Raw genomic sequence first — 22,195 nt, forward strand, 5'->3', positions numbered from 1 at the left:
GAGGGTTGCTCCGAGAAATCCCTTCTCGTTTCCTCCAGGGGGTGCGGACACACTTGCACGGATTACAGGTGACGGCTACAAAGATGGCGGGGAAGGAAACAGTACCCGACATCCAGGGATGAATGTAAACTCATTGGACAGGGGTAATCATTCTGGTCCTGGGAGAGAAGACTCACCAACAACAGTGGTAGACACTAGTCTGAAAGGCTAGCAAAACAGAATCACCGAGACAACGGCAGCCCCATGTACTCCTGTTGCGGACGAGAGACTGCTTGCTTGCTTGCTTGCTACTGGCGTCCCATGAGCAAATTGAGTCTGAACCAGGCGACTTAACCCCCAGCGAAGAGGGATTTCTGCTGAAAACTTGTTCGTTACGTTACGTTAAAGGGGATCTTTTTGGAATGGTCGGAGAAAGACTCGCTGCGCCTCTTGTCAGGCGCCTTGCTCGAGCCCGCGGGAGAAGTGATGGTACTGTTTATTTCCAAAAATTCGTTCTCGGAGTCAGAAGGTAAAGCACCGTATCTCACAGCTCCCTACTAACGCTCCGCTATCAATTCCAAGTTAGAGGAGGGAGGAGTACCCTGGTCTGGTAGCCAACCCACTTTAATGCTATCGCATTCTCTCTGCTGGGTTAAAACCTAAAGAAAGTGTGCTTATCAGCAGCAAGCACAAACCCGGTTGGTTGTTTTCAGCTGCCCTTTCTGTAGGTTGAGTGGCTTCAATCTCTCCCCCCGGCAGGCAGGCAGGCAGGCAGGCAGGAACTTTCTCGCTCGGCCTTTGACCACCTACCTCTCATTGTTCTCCTGGGGACTCACTCACTTTAGAGATTTTTCTCCGTCTATGCGGGCTCTAAGCCGATGAACCGGTTCATCATGAAGGCCTTCATGATGAAAAAGGGGTTGGCGGGTTTGATGAACCGCCTTGTAGGCCAGCCTGAACTGTAAGTCGATCCCACTCTGCTGCTGCTGTGCCAACCACCACCGAGACATCCATGCGAGAGAGAGATCGGATTCGAAGACCTAAACGTTGCATTGGTTGGAGAAGAGGAAACTCAATATTCCCGGGACGGAGCCGTATGACGCGAGAGTGTCACGTACGGTTCTTTGAGAAGGGTGTGGATACACCTATTGGGCTAAGGGCCACAGAGCCGCGCCCTCACTCTCCTAGTCTATGTACACCGCCTTTCCCGGGAGGTTGGCCATCCATTTTAGATCTTCCTAGTTTCCAGGGAATTCCGGGCTCAATCTGGTTTGGCACAAAGGTTATTTTCTTTCCGTTCGTATATATATGGGTTTGCGCAGCATTTCTATGACATTGTTATGATTAACCAATGAGACTTGGACGGAAAGTCTTCCCGCCTTTATCATTAGCTCGGGTAGTTTCTGTATTCGGCGTTCCAGTAGCCTTTGACTGGCTACCTCAATGAATTGAGCATACTGTGATGTTGAACGTCATAATTAATGGGGTTCTGGTCGGAAGAAAACGGCGTCCAGACCCCTCTCACGCACGCCCGCCGATGGAAATTTCGTAAACAGAATGCCGCCTTGCGATCGTCCGATCGATGCTTCTTCGAGGGTGAGAGCACCGACCGGGAAAATAAAAGGAGGAAAGAACCGATACCCCAGCTACTACGGCGCGCGCCTCCCAGATCACAACAATATCTTCTTCTTTTGCTAGGCTTACGGCAGACGCCCTCGGCATAATCGCAATGGACGGCCCTAGGTACGGTAGTGGCGAGTCCAGGTTGCTTGACCTAAACGATTTACCGCCAACCGAAAGGTAATCGTTCGGTTATGTCAAGGGGTGAGTGCTGTGTCAAGCGGGCGGATGCATGATGAACGCTTTTCGGGGCCGCACGCAGAAGGAAAAACACAGATTGCGAAATACGCCTACCATAAATTAATTGCTTCGTCATTGTAGAAGGGCAAAACGTCACAAAACATGTACTTGAGCTTCGAATTAATGTCTCTAAAAGTTTGGGGTACGCCCGCGTGTTTCGACAAGAACACTAAAAAAACCTAATCTGGCTTTATGCAAGATAGCCAAGGCACGTTCAAGCAATTGAAGGAATATCATTGCTCACATCTTTGGCGAGGGTTATAATTCATAGGAGCATCCTGCGGTTACGGCTAGAGGAGGTAGAGTGAAAGATTCGTTAGGTGTGAATTATCATCGTATTCGAGGAGTTAAAGATTCGTAGGGAATCCCGGATTGAAGATGAGGCAGACTAAAACATGGTACAGAGAAACCTAAGAATTCGATACGAATAAAAAGGTCAAATCAGGGAATGGTTGCTTTTCTCGCTCATCGCCTTCAGACCGGTTTAATTTTTCGGGAAGACTTTCAGAATGACCGGCGGAAACTTTTGGAACGGAAAGCCATCCGCTTCGATCCCATTGCAAATATTTCTGCGCCCATCTAGCAGGGCTTTTGTCACCCAGACCCAAGGGAGGCCGTGAAGGAAGCACATACAGCTGCTCGGAGAGATTAAGCTACATCTGGGGAGTGGATAATAAACAAAAAAGATTAATCAAGAAATTAGTCCACTTTTGTATGATTGATGGTAAAAGAACAAAATCTCGTGTTATTGTTTCCTAAACTTCTTCTCGTCTTTCCTGAACTGAACCCGATGTTCATGTTATCACACTCCTGGCTAACGCCATAGAGAATGTCAAGCCTACTCGCGAAATCAAGAAAGTGAGAATCGCAGGGACTACTCGTAATGTACTCAAGATTATTGCCAAAGAACGTTAAGAAACCTTAGCTTTTCGTCGGATCATGGAAGCAGCTGTCAAATGACGTACTATGAGCAGAAATAGCCAGAGCTTGGATTAATGTTCATCTGCTGAGATACCGGATGCTTATCAAAGAAAGGGAAATGTTCGTAAAAGAAGGGATGATCTTCATAAACCGGCAGAGGCCAATAGAAGTTTCGCGCATTATAGGTGGCGGTGAACCATTGAAAACATGTAATGAGCTGGGGTCAAGAGCTGTTAGACACTTTAGCAGCACACACCCTACATCGCAGAATCGAGTAATTGGTAATCCATCGTTCGAATGCTTAATGATTCTAATATTGACAATGAGACCTGCCAAAAAAAAAGAAAGCGAGAATTCGATTCTGGTGTGAATTTGGTGCTACGTGAATTTAATGAAGAAAGTTCGCACTCCCTTCCCTACTGATAATTGGGGGCATCTGAGCCCGCCCCTCGGACATGGGGGCACAAAAGCAGCACAAAAAGCACTATACCCTCCCTGTCTAACTTGTTAAAAAACAACGGAGTAAGTCTTTGCCGGCATTGTTAAGTCATTGGAAAAAGACACCTAACAACAATGAAGATTCGTTTCCAGAGAGTTTATTCACCGTTGCTCCTGGAGAATACTCTGCAAACAACAAACCGTGCGTGCCCTTTCAAGGTTAATCTCAACGATGAAGCGGCTAGCTCGACTCCATCGATCCTGTGTACAATGTCTCAGATTACAGGCCTTCGCTGTGGCGGAACTTGATGACCTGGACTGCGAAGAGCCCTATAGTGACGGCGATAGCGAAGCAGAGGTTGAAGAATTTCTTTTGCCTGCTTCTAACTTTATTATCAAGAATAATGTTCTGGCGGTCAGCGTTAGATAAATCTCATAAGAAATATATTCAAATAGGAATTTGTACGTTCAAACCGTGCGTGTGCCAATTGCTCGAAGAAGCAAAGGTTAAGCTTGAAGCCGAAGAAAAGAGAGGTAAGGAAAGATTAATGATAAGCGATGGATTGGGCCAAACAAATTCGGCGGATTTCTTGAGAAGGAAGGAATACTTGCAAAAAATGATCGAACAATTTGTTGACGAGAGATCAATCTATAATAACTCGCTGGACCTTTTTGATTGATAAGCTGACCAACAAAAGGCAAACCAACATGCAGGATAGGTTTATTGCGCACTTCAAGAAAGATAAAGAACTAATAGACATTTTAACGTCCTTCGATGTATATACGATTGAAATACTTACGATATTTTAGAATCTTTATTGTTAGATTGTTTATTAATAGGGATTGCCTCTTTTCCAGAGTCTAAATTATTATTATTAAAATCTTTACCGTCAGATTGTTTATCAACAGAGATTGACCCAGACTCAGATTTTCTTGAGTCTGAATTAATCGAAAAACAAAATAGCCACGGCCTTTACCATTAAACTTACATTATAACACTTTTTTTTCAATTTCAATATCTCATTTTCTAATGCTATTGTATGACAGCAGAAAAATTGCGGTATAAATGAAAATATTATTAATACAAAGAAAACCTTGTTTTCTTCTTTGATCAAACAAACTCATATCTTTAAATAATAAACGAATTCTAGTTTGAATAGAATCTAAAGCTACTTTTGCTTTCATTCACCAAAAGCAGCTGCTTTGGTTGCGTTGGTTGTTAACCATTTTAAGAGAGTGTATAAGGACCTACCACTCTATACGGCGGTGTACGATTGCTTCATATCAAACTACAAAGTATCTTCACTATTACCAGATCTATATAAATCAACCCTGTTCGGGTCTTTAGGTTGTCCGATGGCAACCAAAGCGTCTTTCTATTGTTCCCCGAACCATTCGAACTCTTTTACCAGATTCTTGGCAGTCCCTTTCCCAAAGAAAGTTGGGAAGTGCAGTCTCTGCAGGCAGGCAGTTAGCCCCTCGGGTCGTTCAGTCTCGAAGGTATGGTTCGGGCTTCGTTCGTTTCTTGTGACCAGATTCATTGGTTCGAGGCTACGTACGTTGGATCGGGTTCGGGCCCTAAAATATGTGATTGGGTAATTACGATGGCTCGTATACACGTTCGAGGATCACTCTCCAGGCGACGGAGGACTGCTTAGTGATTGAAGGGAGAGAAGAAACCCATTTGATTTCTCACTAGAGGCCTAATGATTGCATAACTCTGAGGTTCCAACTGCTACGGATAGAGGGATTTGAACCCCCACGACTGAGTAAGGTCACCAGAACCTAAACCTGGCATGTCTACCAATTCCATCATATCCGCACATCGATTCTTATTTCGAAACCACCCTTTTTCACTGCTAACTGGATAGAGCTAAGAACGCCAATGGCTCGGATGGCGTAGCAATTAGAGGAAACTGAAACACCACCCCGTATTTTTCGATTCTCCCGCAAGCAAGCAAGCAAGCAAGCAAGCAAGCAAACGCGCGACTTGCTCAATGGAGCCCGCTTACGACGATCCCTTTTAACCTCTCAGGCTCTTATAGAAGGCTTATAGAATGCCTATATGCTTTCCAAATCAAGTTAGGGTGATGGGAAAGTGGGAATGCTAACTTATGACCATACTCACGGATGGAGAGGGATTCGAACCCCCGGTATCTCTCCGAATACTTCGGTTTTCAAGACCGACTCTTTAAACCGCTCAGACATCCATCCCTTTCCCGACAAGATCACGAGCCATCAATAATCAACGGGAAAGCGTGCCAAGCTTTCAGGTCTTTGTAAATCGCACGCAACGCCTTCAGAAAACAAATAGGTTGTACCGCAGGGCCTCCTCTTTGGCCCCTCCGACCAGAAAGGTTAAGCGTGGTAATTGATCATTCTATTTTAGATTGATAGGAACTAAGGCGTCCTAATAACCAAGTTTACAACCATGGGCAATAACGGACTCGAACCGCTGACTCCCTCGGTGTAAACGAGGCGCTCTACCAACTGAGCTAATTACCCGGAGTGCCGGCGATACTTCGGAGTCTCGCCGGCTCTGTTTTCTGTAGGTCACATAGAAATTTATCCATTCTTTCTACGGCCACGTCAATCCGCTTCTTTTCTTGTTGGGCCGCGCCGCAATTGTCTAGCTTCTGCTACCAACTCCCCCATCGGGCCGTCTGACTTTACCGTAGCCGATAAGTAGCGTTAATCGTCTTCATCGCGCTGATGAAGCAGCGGGTTCATCCACCACCTTGGTTCTTCCCCGCAAGCAACTTCCGCCGTATTATCCATAGCTGTTCATCAAGAAGGCCTAGAGTTAGTTTTCCGATAAGATTCAAGCTACAATTTCAAACAGCACCTTTTCTTCATGAAGCGCAAGAAAACTGCACTGCGGAAGAAGAAGAAGCGGTAAAAAGTGTAATATAAATGGCTACCAAAGTTCTTCTTTTGAACTTTCAAGAAGGCCTGAATATTCATGGATTATTATACGATAATCTTTAATGCGGCTCAGATTGCGGAAAGAATTGAATGCTGGAATTTCGAAATTCCGTTGGTAAAATTCAGAAGGATCATGCAAGAAGGCAATATCATCTTCTGGCCATAATCTGCGAATCCAGCAAAGCAAAGCAAAGCAGCACTTTTCTTTTCACTTTAAACCGAGCCGGCGGCAATCTTGATGAATCACTGGCAAGAAGATGCTTTGCACTTTTCTTTCCACTTTAAAGCAGCAATCTTTTCACTCGGAAATGGCAAAAGAGCTTGGAAGAAGAATAGGCTAGGGACGGAGTCGAACCGTCATTCCAGGATTTGCAGTCCAATACATTGCCATTATGTTACCCAGCCAGCAGAACGTTTTTCCCGCTTAAATGAAGAGAGGCGGGACTCTCATTTAAGGGGGGTGACCTTAGGCCACCCTTTGAAATAATCTAAAGCCTTACAATCAATTTCTGCGATGCCATAAAATGTGAACCAACGACAACGATTTTGGGCAAAATAAGAATTAGTGATTGAAAAAGACCCGCAGCTTGCTTGTGAAGCCGACCAGCGTACTGCCAACACGACTTGTTTATGCCTATTAAAGAACCTTTTAATGCTAATTCACAGAAAACTATACGAAGCATACAAAATAACTAATATACGAAACGGAAGCGACCGATGGAAATACGTCAGTTTCTTACTCATGTAAATAAACTATTTCTTAACAACGGCGACGACTTTTCCGGAGTCTTATTTCGGTTTTGGTCGGCCAATCAGGTTAGGAGTTCCCTGCCTGACCGCCAATTCAGAACCGCTCGTGACAGTTTCCCGTCATACGGCTCCCCGCATCCCATCAGGTGAGGGTTCCGGAATACGAGCTCCCCTGCCCTCTTTTGATCGTGACGATGCCCATGCAGCCAGCAACTGCCGCAAATTGGCAGCTCATGCCTCCCGGACGACGACGTAGATGCGATCCATCTGTGATGTCCACAGGCGGCCGGCCGGCGGAAAGAACACCTACGCCGTGGTTGGAGTTCTACTTCCTTGTCGTCGCTTTAGCCCTATCGGCTAGCTAGGGCCATTGCTCAGTTTGTTTCCTCACGCGCTTGCTTGCTTGCTTGCTTGCTTGCTTGCTTGATAACTCCTAGACTCAAGTGAAAAACCGACCATCAGCGTATCTGATGAGAGAGGATTGAAACCTCGTATCTTCCCCATTTTCCCGCGTCTCGTGACTAATTCAAAAATTTCCTTGCATCAGCGTCGATTACGTACTCTGGCTTTCTTGTTGATAGATATGTGGATCACTCTGGTGGCGTCATGGCGGCGAGATCGACCCGAGCGAAAGTAGCTATTGGGTTCGAATCCCGCTTCTTTTCTTCCGCGGTTCGCCTTTAGGCCATGAGGGCGATCCGATCCCCAGTAGCAGGAGTCCTGAAAGGTCATGGAACTGGCCATACTTCCACTTTCACTCTCACTTTCGCTTTTGCTTCTACTTTCAGAGGTATGTATATTCAGCAAATCGGATCAGATTGTCTATCCATGACAGAGCGAGTGCTACTCGTAGTTCAGGGGCAAGGTATTTTACGTTGCTTACTTTCCTTTTGGCCAATCTGCGCTCTTTATCTTCGAATGTTGAAGCATATTGGCTGCTCCCTTTCCCGTTTTTCCCGCTTAAATGAAGAGAGGCGGGACTCTCATTTAAGGGGGGTGACCTTAGGCCACCCTTTGAAATAACCAATTGATAAAGAACGGAAAACAAGCAAAAGTCTTTGATGGCAACTAATAGGAAGATTCTAGGGAGAATCGAGATCCGATTTCATATGACTTCATGGTGAACATGATCTGCCGGAATCTCTTCCATTCCCACGTGAATGTACCGAAATAACAGGAGATTGAACGAAATCAAAGTGAAAACATTGGTTATGAGAAGAATTAGGACTAAACGGGCTGCAGTACTTCTTTAAGTGAGCCAATAATTTAAGGTTTCTCTACGAGCTTCCGTTGCTTCTGCATTAGAAATATTATTTGTTCATTCATTTTCGCTCGTTTTCACGCATGAGAAAGGGAAAAGAATTGAGAAATTTAGGACATAAAGTGAAAATTGGAGCGGAGCCCGGAAATGATAGATTATTTCCCAGCAGAACAGAAGTGCTGGATTTATGACGAAAGTGCCAGTGAAGAGACGATACCACCTTTAGAGGAGATTCCATTGCACCCCTGAACTATGAGTAATCAATACATGACCCATTAGAATAATCAGATTCATGATACTCCTAATACTCTGCTGATGAGTAGTGCTTTTATTGATATACCTGGTGAACAGCAAGCAGCAGAATCCAGGCACTGATATGAAATGATGCAAGAAGAAGCCCATGATTAATCGTAAAGAATTTTATACGGGTACGGGCACCCTTCTCACTCCGCTCTCCATCAATCTATCCTATCAGCATCAGCCTAAACCCCATCTGAACCTGGTCGCCCACACTTTTAACAAGTATAGGAAACCGGTAAGGCTGAAGACGGCAGTCCAAGCCAGGATACACCGACACGTGTGACATAAGTTCGTAACGGAACATTCTCCCGCACGTACCAGACGAGCGAAGGAGCGGAAGCTGAGAAAGAGCTTTGCGCTTTATCCCAGCATCTTCCTTGGGCCCCGCAGCAAGCAGTTACAAATTGAAAGGATATGGGTGAAACATCTACACCCAAGACGTCGTTAAGACTAGCGTTAAGACAGAACAAAAGAGAACTTATAACTAGCTATCTATAGATAGATCGAACCGTAACCGACATCCCGAAAAAAACAGACCGTAACTACGTTACCGCGCGCGTCGGGGCGGGCTTTAAGCATCTGTCTGCGACGTCTCGGTTAATCGTTTTGGTTCTATCCACCTATCTTCGGTTACCACTAGCTAGTTATAAGCTCTCTTTTGTTTTGTGAGATGTAGCCTCTCAAGCCAAGCAAGGTATCCCTTCTCAGAATTACAAGGCCTGAGAGGTACGTATCCCTCAAAGATACGTGCCCAGCCAGCGCAAAACTGCACTTCTTGCGCTAATTTGCTGCTTTTTTTAAGCATCAATTCTTTCCCCGCTGTAAACATTTATAGCTCAGAAGGCGGATTTTTAGCTTAGCTCGGATTAAAACCATACCGCCGCTGTTAACACACGGTTGGGCTTCATCTTCCCGCTAACGCACGGTTGGTGGGGGTTTAGCCCTCCGCATAAAAAAGATGCGTTGCCGTACGCTGTTTCTCTGCTTGCTTTGCTCAGCTCTCATTGTTTAGCTCTTTCTTCGTTTGCCACCTTAAAGCAGTGGACGGGTTGTTTTTCAACCTTACGCAAATCTTTGTTTTTTTTTTGGCGGCCTGCTTCGACTTTTAAGGTCTCTTCATTATGCCCTTCTTTCGTAGCGGCCTGTGCTACGCGTTCTTGTACCCAAAAAGAAAAGAGCGATCGCCCGCCGCTTCGGAAAAATACAGATAAAGAGCGGTAGCAATGAACTGGAATTTGCAGAGAGGTTTGAGAAACAGCGTACGGATGCATCAACTTTAAACGGGCAAGGTTGAAACAACCTTAAAGCAGCTTGCTTGCCTGCTTGCTGTACCACAGCAGAGTCGCAGTTGCTTGCTTGCTTGCTTGCTTGCGGGTAATATAGATTTATTTTGCCCGTAATGTTTAAATTAACCTAATAATCTGCCGTTTGACACGGCCGGCGCGGCGGGTCAACTATCGTTTTTGGTCTGATCGTTGATTTAGCGGAAATGAAACGATTCTTTTTTTCGCCCTTCATGCTGAATCCGCGTGTTTACTACGAATGCAGATGCTTGTTAAAAGCAGCAGCTGCTTTCTGTGGGTTTGAACCTCTTGCTTGCTTGCTTACTTGTAAAAGGTCTGATGGTTGAAAACAGCAGCTGCAAAGCTAAGGTTTTAATTTAAAGCAGCCTACGCCACCTCTTTTTTCATGTCACCTTGTTGTTGAGTATAGAAAAAGAAATAAAATGGGCGACACACTATGAACATTCGGGTATTGGCCCCCGATATCTATGAAAGTTAGTGCGGAGACTGAACCAGTACCCTTGGAAGAAGTTATGGTGGAGACCGGAAAGAATGAGGCTTTGGCAGCAGCCTTTCCTTTCCTTTCCTTTCCTTTCCTTTCCTTTCCTTTCCTTTCCTTTGGCAGCAAGACTTTGTATTTGTTTATTCTCGCGCGCGTATCTTTCCGATGGTCTTCCGAAAATCTATAGCATTCTGCTGGAACACATCCTGTCTCTTGACCTTAGCAGTTTTATGCATAGTTGGTACTATAGCCCCGATCATGGCTACTAATAAAATCAGACTAGACACCGGGAACAAAACCAGATAGTTGGTATAAAGTAAATTGCCTGATGTTTCCAAATTAGTCCAACTTTATATTCTTTCAGCATAAACCGTATATCTCAGATAGGTTGTATTCAAATTGGTTGGTAGTATTGGAATGTAATCATTGTCTAGAATGACAAAGATTTCCAACCAGGAAATCAGTCCAATAGTACCACCTACTGATAAATAGCGCAATATATTCTCGTGGATTTCCGCTATTTTGATATCTGGCATCATCACTACAAATGGAAGTGACACAGCAATCGCGCCTGTATAAACCACTAAGAGGATCATAGCAGAGAAGTCGGGACCTGACAAGAGAGGTAAACCTAAAGTGTTGCAGAAAACGAGGATGAAAAAGAGAACGGAATGGACGGAGTTTTTAGCACGTATGACCGTAACAGCAGAGACTAAAGCCATGCCCGGAAAAACATCAAGGAGTAGCATGGTTTTATTGTTCCTTTCTCTCATTCTGTATTAGTGGCAGTTTGTCCCGACCCCATCTTGGCAATGACGAGATGTGGAAGCTCCTAGTGCACCTGGTATTCTTCACTACAAAATACAAGAGGGAACCCACCCGTGCACCCACAAAAAATAGAATTGTGGAAAGCAGAAGATGACGATGAAGATAATTACATTCTGGAAACAAACGAGAAGCCGACGTCTAATATGGAAACTTCTAGTGCTACAGAAAAAGAACAGGCTAAAAGTCTTATTTTTAATGTCCTCTCGATTCTCTCTACGGGACGAATATGGCATTATTGGACAGTTCATGAGGACTGAAGGATAGTTCATGGGGACTGACATGACGGGAAGTATAGCAAGCTACATCCTCATTTATATGGAAGAGAAATCGAAACACTTTGTGTTATTTTCAAAGAAGATATAGAGGGGAGGGATCGGACCTTCCCCCAGTGTTGGTTCGTATTGAAGAGTTCTATAGGAAGAAACTACGAACTATGAAAATGAGATACAATCAACTGTCCACCCAGAAAAGTAGAAAATCCCACGTACCGAAAGAGGTCACGAATATGGTTAATCCAAGTAACATAACGAAAGCATAATGATAGTAGGGTCAAGGTCACCCTGCCCTCCGAACCGGACGTGAAGGTCTCCCCTCATCCGGCTCTCTGCAGCAAGCAAGCAAGCAAGCAAGCAAGCAAGCAAGCACTTTCGAGGTAGTCCCCATCACTGCTTCCCCTAATATCCGCCACATACCGTATAGGGGTTTACAGGAGATCCCAGAGCCGGCACTAGTAGTCGTTATGTATGGCTCTTGCCGAGATCGTTATTTTCCCGTGCTCTAGCTATTTTGCTCCCTAGACTGTTAACCGTACATGTAGTTATGGCGGCGTAGCTATTCTCGAGGAAGGGCGGCAGAGGGCTGTGATTTTCCCTGCTTTAGCGAAACCTGGCATACCGCGACCTTCGTTAGATACGCCCACCATGCCTTTATTCATTTCGACATGCCGCCTTGTGGACAAAAGGCCCGGGACTCATTAACTCACGTTCTTGCTAGCACTACACCAACTCCGGTCTTTACGCCGCCCTTACTGTCCTTCTTGGGCTCGTAGAGTCGAGTTTACCGTTTACCCACCACGGAGCTTAGGGCCAACGGGTCGTGACGTACTCTTCGCACAACAAATCCACTTTAAAGTTAACTTATTTGCTTGGCCAATTTCCGGAATGTGTACGAAATCCCGTAAGGACCTGAGATCTCAATAGCACCCTTGTCTAAGGCTTTAAATGAGACTTCGTATCCGAAATGCAAAAACGATCTCACTAGAAAGTCATTGAAAACTTTGTCAAAGAACCGGCGCTTATTCAGAAAGCAATAAAGTCCATTACCGAAAGTACTGGTTCCGAAAGCGAAAAGGAATTCGTTCGCGAAAAGATTTACATTATACGCCGTAAAAGCCCCTAAGATGCTAAACGTAATAGGTACTGGTTTGATTGTGATTGGAGTAGCAAACTCAGATTCGGCAAGAATCTCATTTTTGGGTAGCATTGAAAGGGAATTGGCCCGAAAATTGGTGCCTAAACCAATCATCATATCGGTACCTAAGCCGCTCCATTGCTGCTGGAAAGGCTCGGCTTCAAAACCGTACGTGAAGCTTCCGCCTCATACGGCTTCTCCCAGGATCGAAGATTTTTGTTGGCTTTACAGGTTCGAAGAATTCTTTTCGGTATGGCAGTGCCTGTGTAGGAGTTAAGGTTGCTGCACATGAACACCCCTCGTCAAGTCTTTGTTTCTTCAAACGATTCTATATGGATATGTAAGGCAATCTCTAGATATATGTATACTTAGATATAGATTACCTAAACAATGGCACGTTTGGGCTGGGGCCACTTTGGCCTCTGGCCTTTGTTTGTAAAGCTTTTTCTTTGTTGTTTGTAGTTTTGTTGATTCCGGAGAAGAAAAAAACGCTTTACGTTTTATTGGGCTTCTGTCCCACCTCTATGTACTCTTAGCCAGCCATTCAACTATTCGGTCTGGCTAGGTTAGATTCCTTTTCAACTAGAAAAAGAAAGTAAAAAGAAAGAAGGGTTATATAGCTTTTCCCAGCTTTTATAGCCCCAACAGAGGGCGGGCCAAAGGCCCTACGAGTCTCCCCGTTGTCGAGTATTCTTTATTGGAAGTCACTTTTTTGTTTGTTGGCTTTACGAGCAAGCAAGCAAGCAAGCAAGCAAGCAAAGGAACCTTCAGGGCCCTCTCCGGTTCCCCTGGGGTGGGGAACCTTTCCTTATGTGATGTGTTCTCAGGGACGGGACGGGACGGGACGGGACGGGACGGGACGGGACGGGACTCGCGTTCCCATTGAATCTTCATTCGTGTGGTCAACTTCGCTAAAGGGTTCACCTCACCCCCACTTGTTAGTTTAGTGGTTGGCTTTACGAATGAAGGCTGAAGGCGGTTCATCATGAAGGCGCGCGCGCGCGCCGGTTCATCATGAAGGCGCTCAGCGGTCGCTTTCCTCTTTCTCGGCTGCTTTGGTATCCATATTTAACAAATGAGTGCTGTAGCCCTTCCACCCAACAGAAGACCTCCTCCTGCCCGCCGTCTCTATCCCGGCCCTAAGGTCACCACTCACCCTATTGTCGAGGTCTTCCCTTCCCTTCCCTTCCCTTCCCTTCCCTTCCCTTCCCTTCCCTTCCCCGGGGTGTTTGTTTTTCCCTCGGTTACCCTGTGTGACTTGTCTTACTAGAGTCTTGCGTGTATATCTTGTATGAGTCGCCTAGATTGGAGAGCACGCATCTTGCCCATATCGTTCATTGGGGCAATAAGCTTGTTGGTAAATTCCGGTCTACAACTGCCTTAGTCTTAGGCTACCACCGGGGCGGGGATTTGTTCCCACCAAGGTATTGTTTAGGTATTATCTATGTAGAACTTACTTACAATCCATTTCCCTTTCCATTGACCATCGAGATCCTAAGTCTCCAAGTGGGCATATCCCTAGCCTTTATTCGTCAGGGCCTTCGCTTTTCGGAGAATCCTGCTCCCGTAGAGCTTGTAGCTCGGCGGCCCACCACAAGGGAACCCTATCGGGATACTCCAGTTTCGAGTGTATTGGATAGTTATAGCGGCCCGTAGGCGCAAGATGTACCTCGTGGGGCGGTCTCCCGGACATAGTCTTTTCATGCAGTGGCCGTTTCTTAGTCCATAGTCCATTGGATGTTCGGTGCAAGGCCAGAAACTGACACTGCTTGTACCCTTCGTTCTTGCCCTTTGCTCACTGGGCCTGTCCCTCAGTGTGGTCAGTACTGGATACTGTCGGGCGGCAAAGCTTACACTTGTTCACTCATGAAGGTTCGCCGGGGCCTCTTTCCTCCCTTCTTTTTTGCTTACTCGTGATTCAGAGGCTGCCAGACCTCCTACAAAGAGAAGAGAGTCGACTGAACATCTCAGCCATTGGCGGGAGTTTCGCTCGCATCCAATCCTCAATTATTGTTCACCTTGCTTAGATCGTGCTGGGTGAGCAACAGCCGCTTCGTCACGGGACTGACTTATGGGCTAACAGGTCACACTTTGGCCAAGTATCCTACGAAAATGCTTCCGAAAGCCAGGAGGATTAAAGGGATGGCCATAAGAATGGGCGCATCATGGCATCGTAAGATGTCTCGCTTGAATGAATTAGTTGATGCTGAAAATGTTAGGAAAGGTAAACGAGAAGAGTGATAGGGAGTGAAGAAGACAGAGACGCTTCCCGACCGGAAAACAAAGTTACCACTAATGGTATAATCGGGATGGATAGGCTCTTTCAAGCAAGCTTTTCCCCCTCAAAGAACCGCACGTGCAAGTTTCCTCGCATACGGCTCAAGCGGCGAAGAAGAGTGACGGCTGGGCCGGCCTCAGCAGGTCACCGATGGGCCCACGTAGTGTTCTGCTATCACTCCGCCGCAAGTTGCGTATTTGCTCGTTTCCAATTTGCTCTCCCCAGTTGGTTTGTAATATTCTTCTCTCCTTTTCTTTTGGGGCACGCACGAAAGTCAAATTTTTTCCCTTCCCTCGTCGCAACTTCGTCGTGATTGACTCATATTCACTTAGTACCGCTCGCGGTCCCGGCCGCTTCTACTCCCATGTGGTCAATAGAAGTGGCCCGGTAACAGCGTTTCGTCATCCAGGATTCGAGTCAGCACACTGGGTCGGCAAATTGTCGCCTATCTTACCTTTGTTTGAGGGTGAGCCAAAGCTTTTCGGATCGTCTTCTGTCCACTGGACGGTATCTGATCCTACGACCAGACCTCCCGAGGGGAGCCCATTGGGTTTACCTTGTCGACATGTTGACTTTATTACAAGAAAAAGCGATCCTGTGCTATACTCCGGTGATCATTTGCCGATCGGGGCACGCAACCAAACGTCGTGTCCTAAATCACATCCCTACAGGGGCCTACTCAATTACAGCTCATAGGTGCTAGGTCGCTTTTACGAAGCGTCGTCGCACAGTTCACTGCTGCCTGCTGTGGTTGATCAAAAAGAATAGTCTCGCTTCTCTTAGCGGGTTCTATGTTGTATTGTATATTCTCCGCTTCCATGCTTCACACCCTCCCCAAAAGAACGCATGGTGGGGTAAGAGCCTCCCGCCAGGCTGGGATGGCGATATAGCCCCTTTCTCTTACTCTTATAGGAGGGCTATACACATTGTCTCATGTCCTTCAAGTCGCACTTTGGTATAAGCAGGCTCCGAAATCGCATCTTTAGAATAAAATCCGGTCAAGAAAGGGAATCCAATTAAGAATAAGCTGCCTATAAGCATCATGGCATAAGTGGAGGGTAACAGAGAAGCGAGCCCTCCCATTCTACGCATATCTTGCTCATCCGACATGGCATGAATTACTAAACCTGCGCTCGAAGGGGGTAATACTTTAAAAAAAGCGTAATTCGTTAAATAAAATACGCTAACTGAATAATCAAGAATGCCGCGAGCAAAGATCGTATAGCCTGATTGACTACGAATTAGATAAGCTACGACCCTCTTTAAATCATTTTACAACATTCCAGTAGTTACCGCGAAGAATAACGTCATAGCTCCCACAAAAGTAATAACAATCAAAGCATTGAGTAAATACTCGAATAAGGGGGAGCACCTCGCTATCATAAATACGCCTGCTATTACCGTAATAGCTGCGTAAATCAAAGCGGATACTGGAGTGAGACCCTCCGTTACGTCAGGTAACCGAGTATGCAATCCCATTTATGCAAATTTTCCAATAGCGCCGACAAGGGGTGAGATACGAATAACAATTGTGGCATAAAATCCCGTATTACGAGAAAGAAAATAGTGATTGGGTTCAGAGAAAACACTAGCACAAGCGAAAGTAGTAGGAGAGTCTACTACTTAAGAGGGAGTGGAACGACCAATAATCCCGAGGGCTGATCCGGAATCACCTACTCAATTGACAAGCATAGCTTTGATAGCTGCTTTATTAGCTTAAAGTCATGCGAACCGAAAATTAATCGACAAATATAAAACGGGACCTGCTCCCTCCCGTCCTGGAAGTAATTAAATGAAGTTATCTCCAATAACCAACATTAGCGTAAAAGAGGTAGAGATGGGTGAATAACACATGAATCAGGGGCTATGCGGATCCTCGGACATATATGAAATGAGATAGAGATAAACCAAGCTACTGACGAATGTCACCACAATTGACATAACTACAGTCGGACTATCGAACACCGGGTCGGAAGTTACTTCACCGGGCCTTTCCCTCTGCAAATCAAGCGAGCTTGTTTTTTATCCGTACCACAACGCGTTCGCCCGAGTGGCATAATCAAGTGCTCTCCGAACCGTGTAAGATGGTCGCCCATCACACGGCTCACCAACTTGGGATTACGGTTAGTAGAGGGATAACTTCTTCTTCTTCCGTGTGTCCAGGAAGAACAGGAAGGTCCCACCCGCGTCTCATTCGAGTGTACGGCATCTGCCAACTTAGGCCCCTTCCCTTCTGTTGATTCAAGCGGCGCTTCCCGGTTGGTTGTTTTTGCCGATCGAAGAGGCGGGTACTGTGGGCCCTCTGCCCCACGCATTTAACCAGCAGCTGGCGAATGTATGGTTCACCGGTTCCACCGAATACTCTCACTTGTTGAAGCACAGTGCGCTTGCCAATGGTGTGTGTGCTGTCCTTATCGGACTCAGGCCTTTCCTTGTCCAGGCATCTGCGCCCTCTTGCTGCGCATGTGCGAGGGATGCGCCTTATCCATAGCCTGTATTGCGGCCGGCGTGGAGGTGTACATATACTTTGTATATGGGACCTCGCCTGACGCTAGCCGGGATCCCTTCTCCACCGATCTGTAGTTCGTGATCCGTAAGCCTCACCTGTGTCTTGGAGACACGGTCGGGAGCCGCCAAGGGAGGGCGGGCAGTTTTCGGCGGGCGGAGTCCAGTAGGCCCCTTTCTCGACATGCTATGAGGCTCTAGGGGAGGAAATTATCCCATAGAGTGAGTCGAGCCCGTCTCGCCACGGAGCAACAGCAGCGTCCGGATAATCTATCTATCCGGCAATTCATCCGGTGGCTTCGCGGTCGCCAAGGAAGCCCCGGGAAGCATCGAACATCTCCAAGGAAATCCATGGAGCAATCTTTATATAGCAAGCACTGGCTCCCAGTGCGACTTCATGAAAGACGGTCAGGAATAAAATGAAAAAGAATGAAACGCACGTGATGGTTACTATAGCGGTTCCTTTCGACCCTGGAAAACGACCAGAAGCACCTGCTACAAAGCTACCAGGCAAGGACAACGATACTATTGGTAAATACGTACTCAATGAATCCTTTCTTTCTTGTTTTTGGTATTCATGGCAGTTTGTCCAGAATGGAAACGCAAAGCGTTTTTTCTTTTACAGAATGCGCACTTATATACAAAATTCTTTCACGTTGAACCGATAACTCGACCCTGCCGGTTACTAGAAATACTACCGCATCCCGCCAAAGGCCCGGAAACCCGCAAAGCTCCTAAGCCCGTAAAGGCGGCATTAGGTAAAGGGAGTTCGCGCTAGTTGGTATCAAGTCCCGGTCCGCAGGGTAGCCTTAAGGGCAAGGGCGGGAATGGTTTCCTTTGGTTCCCCGCGCGCGATTGATTGATTGATTGTTGGATCCTCTTATATTGCTAATGGTGGTATCCCGAATGAATTCGGAACAAAACATATCGTCAGAAACTACCTAGCGACCTGGTTCCTGACTACGACAAGTCCTGGATATTAGTAAATGATGACCAGCTTCTTTTTTTCTAACAATAAGAAATTGGCGGACTAGTAACTAGTCTTGGCCAACAACCTAGCACGCACGATGAAAGCCCGCGGAGAACAATTTTTTAGTAATAGAAACAGCAGTGGCTATTTTGGCTCACGTAGCTCAAAGGATAGAGCATTCCTATGTACCACCCGGGTTGGCGGGAAACTAGCCGGTTCGAGTCCGGTCGTGGGCTGGTGGGAGGAACAAGCAAGAATGGTTCAATACGGCGTCTAACAGGCAAATCAAGAATTTCACTTCGAATCCTGGACTTTAGCACCTTGCTGTTTATGGTGTTTCATGATCAGTATCGGAAACGAATGGAGAAGCGGTAGAACGTGCGGAACCGCATATTGGATTATTCTAGTGCGGCATGAAGCTGCTGGCGCCGAGTCGGCCGGATGAAAGCCGTTAGCGATGCTCCGCTTGTTCCCTGGCACGGGCGGCGCGCGAAGGCAACTTCCGCGTCGTAAGCACCGAGTTCGGTTTGTCGAGCAACTCAAGTGAGGCGAACCTAAAAAGGGAAGGAAGGGAGAAGGTCGTAAAGGTGGCCTCGTTATCTGTATCAGAGGTCAGAATAAATGAGTGCGGGAGAACCTGCCGTCCTCTACTTCCGATTTTGGTTATCTCACGAGCGAGCCAACGGTTCCCCGGGGGTTCTCGGAAACAAGAACGCGTTGGCGGGTCCTGGAGTGCCCGTCAAGAGCGCACGCGCATACCCCGCGGGGTAACTATTACGACCAGCACCCTCCGCATTTCGGCACAGTGGAACGTGTAACCGGCCCGAGGTTTCGTTTCAACTTACACTTGTTTCATGTTGGGATGGGTAGACCAACTGCCTGCCCGCAAGGGACAAACTAAATCCTCAGGTCGGGTGGGATGGCACTACTGGCAAATACTGTCTGGCAAAGACGCAGGCGCGAAGCGTGGTAGGCCCGCTAGCGTTTTTTTTGCTTGCCGAAAGCATACAAGAAAAGCCGGGACGGGAACCGACGAAACTACAGAAACGTAACCAAGCAAGCGGTCGAGCCGGGAGGGCCGGGTCATTTGACGGGAATGAGGAGGCCGATTTCTTCTGTTCAAGCTGCCTGCTGGAGAAAGGAGTGAGAATGAGGAGCCGGCCTTACCGCCGTGGCTAGGCCCACGGGTTGGTTCCTCCGGGCCCAAGGCCAGGGCCTTGGCGGGTTTACGGTGCGACGACAGGCGGCGGGCGCTGCCCACAGGGAGGATAATTTGCTTTCCCCCTCCCTCCAAGGGAAGTATCCTCTTTAACAACCAACAGAGGGACCCTGGAAGAGAGTTACGAAACAAGGGGGCGGGCAGCAATCCAATCGTACGCGCATAAGCTACCAAACGAGATACGTTTCACCAGCGAATGAACGCTGGGCCGCTGAACCCCACCTGACCTATAAAAAATGGCGCGAGCCGTATGCGGGGAGACTTGCACGTACGGTTCCGTTGGGGGGATCCGGCCAGCGAGGGACCGACGCCTACCCAACTAGGGGCACGGAAAAATTAATCGAGTATAAAACGTATTTCTAAGCTTTACCTCATTCTGATCGTTTGGAGGGCGACCGTGAAAAGTCACCGAATGAAGTCCTCCTGTGGGCACTGCAAAAACCCACGGCAGAGCGGATATTACTAATCGACGTATAGGATATGACGACGGCAACAGCATGTCATAAAAGGAGATAACCGGGAATAGCCAACTCTTAGCGTATCTCCAACTACACTCTTGAGTGGCAGTTGAACGGGGAGTATCGTGAATGCGAGATGCCAGCGGAACGATCAGCCGGACGTGTTGGGCAGCGCCGGGCTTTCTCCCTACCGCGTCTCTCCCTGTGTGTTGAGGATCCAAAGCGAGTGCACCGGGGATAAGGGAAACTGGGATTCAATATGGGCATAGCAAACATCTGAAGCGTAACCACACACTCACACGACCTTTGCCGCTTCACCCGGATGAACCGCTAGAGAAATAGGAGCATTCGGTGAAACCGGTGAACCGCACTTCCGGATAGATGTGTGGGACAGAGGGCTCATAGTACCTGCCTACCTTCTGCTTCGGGAACCGTGTAAGCATAGGGTGCTGCTAGTGTCGCAGAAGGGAAGGGAAGGGAAGGGAAGGGAAGGGAAGGGAAGGGAAGGGGCCTAAATTGGCGGACAGACCGACGCCGCACACTTGAGCAGCGCCGGGGGAAGCGGCCGAAGAAGCGGTTTTCATCATCCGGCAGAGTTTGTGCCAGTCGGAACGGGAATTGGCCAGTCAACCCCACACCCTTCGAAGATGTTGCCAGAATGACTTCCAGGGTCCTTCCGTCCTGGCCAGAGCACGGCTCAGCGCCTTCATGATGAACCGGATGAAAAAGGGGTTGGCGGGTTTGATGAACCGCTTTATCTCCCTCCCAATTCTGCTGTTTGCGAGGTAAAGAAGCGCTTGCCGCGCCCCGCACTCTCCCCAGCCCTTCGGGCCTTCGACCCACGTTCGCTGCTTTTTTGTTGACTTCACAAACGAAGGCTCTAGTCCTGATGTCATCTAAATGCTCATGGGCAGGAGTTCTTTGGCGAGGCGGAAACTAAACCATGATAACGCTTCGGGTAACTCAAGTTGGAGAGCCGTGTGATGGGTGACCATCCCGCACGGTTCAGAGAGCACTTGTGTATGTGATGCGAGTGAACGTGTGCAACACAGCAGCAGCACAGCTGGCATCGAGTAACTTTCAACCCTATCTACGTTCCCATGATGGCCTAAGAACACGCTTATCCTTCAGCTGTAGAGAGACCTTGCAATTGTGAGGTACCGTTATGAGCTTAATATATATGAGTGTTATTTTGTGAAACAACTTGAATCCCAAATTATTTACCTGCTTTAACTATTTATGTCATGGACGTGGGAGCATCAACTCTGTCTCCGTGGGCTTCTGAAGAGCGAGAAAAACTTTTGGAATCCTATGAAAGGGTCTCGGGAGCTAGGATGTACGCTAGTTATATATGACTAGGTGGAGTGGCATAAGATCTGCCTCTGGGCTTGAGTGGAGACACTTTTTCATTCACATAGTAATTTGCTTCTCGTATTGACGAATCGGAGGAAACGCCGACCAACAACCGTATCTGGAAATAATGATTAGTGGATATCGGTACCGTCACTGCATAGTAAGCTTTGGATCGGGGATTCAGTGGTGTAATGTTAAGAGGTTGTGCGACATGAAGACATCGATAGCAATATGGGGGAGGTTCCCATCGGGCAACGGTTCTGCCTGACCTTGCTCAAGCACGCTTTGACTGTAAAGACTTGGTGTGAAGCCTTGAGGGCAACGTCCCTCAAGATGGGGGCTGGGGTGAGCTGAAGAGGGGACAGCGTAAGCAAATGTGTATAAGCCTAGTAAAGCATGACCGAGGCAAGGCTAGGGCCATCTTCGACTGGTTAGTCTGACGGACCGTGAACGGATTCGCCTTTGGCCTCTGGGCACGTCGAAACCGCATGGGTTCACCGGGGTAGAGCACAGTCCGCCGAAATCGGCATAGGTTAGATGCCATTGATGGAACATGGTAAGCCCATATTCATCTGTGCGTCCGTAAGGGCTAGGCATGTAACGAGGTATGGGTGGAGAAAGACCCGAAAAGCAAGGGCCGAGCCTGCTTAGATAAGAGTACGTGACCTGACTTTTTGAATCAAATTGAATTGAAAGGTGGTAAAGTGGCACAAATCGATTAATTGAGGGAAGCATAAAGGCTTTAAGCAGCAGCACAGAGGGGCAAAGCAGCGCTCTAAGAAAGATGAACAACCTGCCGCCTTTTTTCATAAGATTGTGACGGTACGGAAGTATGGAGATCTAGAAAGAAATTGGCGGACTAGTAACTAGTCTTGGCCAACAACCTAGCACGCACGCACGCACGCACGCACGCACGCACGATGAAAGCCCTCAACCTACGCGCGCGTCGGAACTA

The 22,195-nt window shown here is 47.3% G+C and overlaps 2 non-coding genes across 2 annotated transcripts; both read right to left on the reverse strand.

The window, feature by feature from the left end:
* Positions 1 to 5,325: 5,325 nt before the first annotated feature.
* On the reverse strand, positions 5,326 to 5,412 carry TRNAS-UGA (transfer RNA serine (anticodon UGA)). The gene has a single exon. It is a non-coding gene; the product is annotated as a tRNA-Ser (tRNA).
* A 218-nt stretch (positions 5,413 to 5,630) lies between these two features.
* TRNAV-UAC (transfer RNA valine (anticodon UAC)) lies at positions 5,631 to 5,703 on the reverse strand. Its single transcript has one exon. It is a non-coding gene; the product is annotated as a tRNA-Val (tRNA).
* Between the last annotated feature and the right edge of the window lie 16,492 nt (positions 5,704 to 22,195).

The sequence above is a fragment of the Azolla caroliniana genome, unplaced genomic scaffold, assembly GCF_043228905.1.
Source record: "Azolla caroliniana isolate FFs.n. ecotype wild unplaced genomic scaffold, voAzoCaro1.0.p SCAF_27, whole genome shotgun sequence".
Lineage (NCBI taxonomy): Eukaryota > Viridiplantae > Streptophyta > Polypodiopsida > Salviniales > Salviniaceae > Azolla > Azolla caroliniana.